This window comes from Ambystoma mexicanum, chromosome 2q, assembly GCF_040938575.1.
Source record: "Ambystoma mexicanum isolate Mex_15411 chromosome 2q, UKY_AmexF1_1, whole genome shotgun sequence".
In the NCBI taxonomy this organism is placed as follows: domain Eukaryota; kingdom Metazoa; phylum Chordata; class Amphibia; order Caudata; family Ambystomatidae; genus Ambystoma; species Ambystoma mexicanum.
The window spans coordinates 695140901-695143400 of record NC_090924.1 but is presented as its reverse complement, the minus strand read 5'-3'; the positions used below and the strand labels follow the sequence as shown (position 1 = coordinate 695143400).

General features: G+C 56.0%; 3 non-coding genes across 3 annotated transcripts; all 3 read left to right on the top strand.

The window, feature by feature from the left end:
* Window positions 1–392: 392 nt before the first annotated feature.
* TRNAP-AGG (transfer RNA proline (anticodon AGG)) lies at window positions 393–464 on the top strand. The gene has a single exon. It is a non-coding gene; the product is annotated as a tRNA-Pro (tRNA).
* A 450-nt stretch (window positions 465–914) lies between these two features.
* On the top strand, window positions 915–987 carry TRNAV-AAC (transfer RNA valine (anticodon AAC)). The gene has a single exon. It is a non-coding gene; the product is annotated as a tRNA-Val (tRNA).
* A 288-nt stretch (window positions 988–1275) lies between these two features.
* Window positions 1276–1387, top strand: TRNAL-CAA (transfer RNA leucine (anticodon CAA)). Its single transcript has 2 exons — window positions 1276–1313; window positions 1342–1387. It is a non-coding gene; the product is annotated as a tRNA-Leu (tRNA).
* The last annotated feature ends 1113 nt before the right edge of the window (window positions 1388–2500 follow it).

The window sequence follows — 2500 nt, the reverse complement described above, 5'->3', positions numbered from 1 at the left end:
TGCTGCCCCAGAGTTCTCTTCTGAAATTCGCAGGAATCCAGAGGTTGGAGCGGGCTGAGGGAGTGCGCCTTCTTGCCTCTGTCGGCTTTCAAGACACATCCTCCTGCTGGGAAGCTGCCCACCCTGAGCAGTACAGGTTTGCGCTCTAGGCCGGTCGGCCACATATATCTCGCCTGATCGAGCCCGATCGAGCGGCAGCAGATGGCCTTTGGCCAGCGAAGGCTGCCGCTCTTCTTCTTGTTTCTCTGCTTGAGAGGCAGCTCAGTCCTCTGCGCTTGCGCCAGGGGCAGGCCACGTGACACGCAGGGGTCAGGCCGTGGAGCGACTGGGGCATGGCGCCAAGTGAGGTAAGCAGACCACCCCCCTCCCCCTCACTGTTCTCTGCATGCGGTGGCTCGTTGGTCTAGGGGTATGATTCTCGCTTAGGGTGCGAGAGGTCCCGGGTTCAAATCCCGGACGAGCCCTTTTTTTTTGGAGCACCGAAAACAAAAAACACAGAGTCCCCAATTCCCCCCCAAAAATAGTTTGTGCGTGACCGTATCTGGTTCGATGCCCGTCGCCAATTGTTGGCTGCTTTTAAGCCCATGGCCCAAGAGGCAGTGTTGGAAATTCCCCCTCCTTTGTAATGATGCGCTGGCGGCGAGCTGATGTATAAAGGTTTGGACATGCCTTCTGGGTGGGGACTGCCATGGCTCGCGCCACTGTTGCATCCAGCTTGGTCTTTTGTATGTGTCTGCAGCCTGTGTGTGAGGTGCTGTGAGTGCTGCCATGTAGGTCCGGCGCAGGCTTGCGCCAAACTTTCACGTTGGTGTGTGCCACCTGGCAGGTACCAGCGGGCCCCATGAGACATCAGTGCCACAAAGCCTTTCAGCTGAAAGCTGTCCCAGCACACTAGAGCGCAGCCTACCAAAGCTGTTTCTGTAGTGTAGTGGTTATCACATTCGCCTAACACACGAAAGGTCCCCGGTTCGAGACCGGGCAGAAACATGGTGCTTGTTTCTTTTTATTTCCACAATGTCAATCGGACACATTTGACCGCATGCAGGTTTCGACAGGTATGGACAGGCCGGCACTATGCCATGAGTGATCTGAGGCCAGACCTTATTTGCACCCTGCAAACTGTCCACTGGCTCCATCAGTGGGCGTTTCCTGCCATCCCTGGGTCCTTAAGTGAGTGTTTGGGTATTTTTGATGCAGAGATCGGGGCATGAAAACCGGCGCTGGCACCTGGCGACATTGGGTACTGAAGAATCTTTCCCAATCCTGCCCATAGCTGTCAGGGTGGCCGAGTGGTCTAAGGCGCCAGACTCAAGAGGCGCAGCTCTTCTCTGCATCTGGGTGTTCTGGTCTCCGATTGGAGGCGTGGGTTCAAATCCCACTCCTGACAAGCCGGGCTCATTTTTTTGAGCACATTTCAGAGTGTAAGGCTTGCGGAAAACCTCGTGGGGGCCCCCGAATGCAGCGCCCGGCAAGCCTCCCTGTTCTCTTCTGCTGCCTTGCAACTGGAGCTGTCTGCCAGAGACGCCGGAGGCACACCTGCCCTTAAACCCCCACTGGCCCACGGCTGCAAAACCTGCATTTTCTAGTGGCTGGCTTGGTGGCATATGTCACTGAGCCCAGTCTACTCAGGAAGTGAAAAAAGTCCCCTTCACAGTTGGAGAAAGTGCTCTCCTGCCACCTGTCGGTCGTTGAAGGCACCACACCTCAGCAAAATAAAAATAAAAAAACAGACATGCTCAGTTCGGGGGATGTAAAGGTATTTACATAGCAAGAACAGAGAGGCTGTTGGGAGATGACAGAAGCCATGCTGCCCCAGAGTTCTCTTCTGAAATTCGCAGGAATCCAGAGGTTGGAGCGGGCTGAGGGAGTGCGCCTTCTTGCCTCTGTCGGCTTTCAAGACACATCCTCCTGCTGGGAAGCTGCCCACCCTGAGCAGCACAGGTTTGCGCTCTAGGCCGGTCGGCCACATATATCTCGCCTGATCGAGCCCGATCGAGCGGCAGCAGATGGCCTTTGGCCAGCGAAGGCTGCCGCTCTTCTTCTTGTTTCTCTGCTTGAGAGGTAGCTCAGTCTTCTGCGCTTGCGCCAGGGGCAGGCCACGTGACATGCAGGGGTCAGGCCGTGGAGCGACTGGGGCATGGCGCCAAGTGAGGTAAGCAGACCACCCCCCTCCCCCTCACTGTTCTCTGCATGCGGTGGCTCGTTGGTCTAGGGGTATGATTCTCGCTTAGGGTGCGAGAGGTCCCGTGTTCAAATCCCGGACGAGCCCTTTTTTTTTGGAGCGCCGAAAACAAAAAACACAGAGTCCCCAATTCCCCCCCAAAAATAGTTTGTGCGTGAACGTATCTGGTTCGATGCCCGTCGCCAATGGTTGGCTGCTTTTAAGCCCATGGCCCAAGAGGCAGTGTTGGAAATTCCCCCTCCTTTGTAATGATGCGTTGGCGGCGAGCTGATGTATAACGGTTTGGACATGCCTTCTGGGTGGGGACTGCCATGGCTC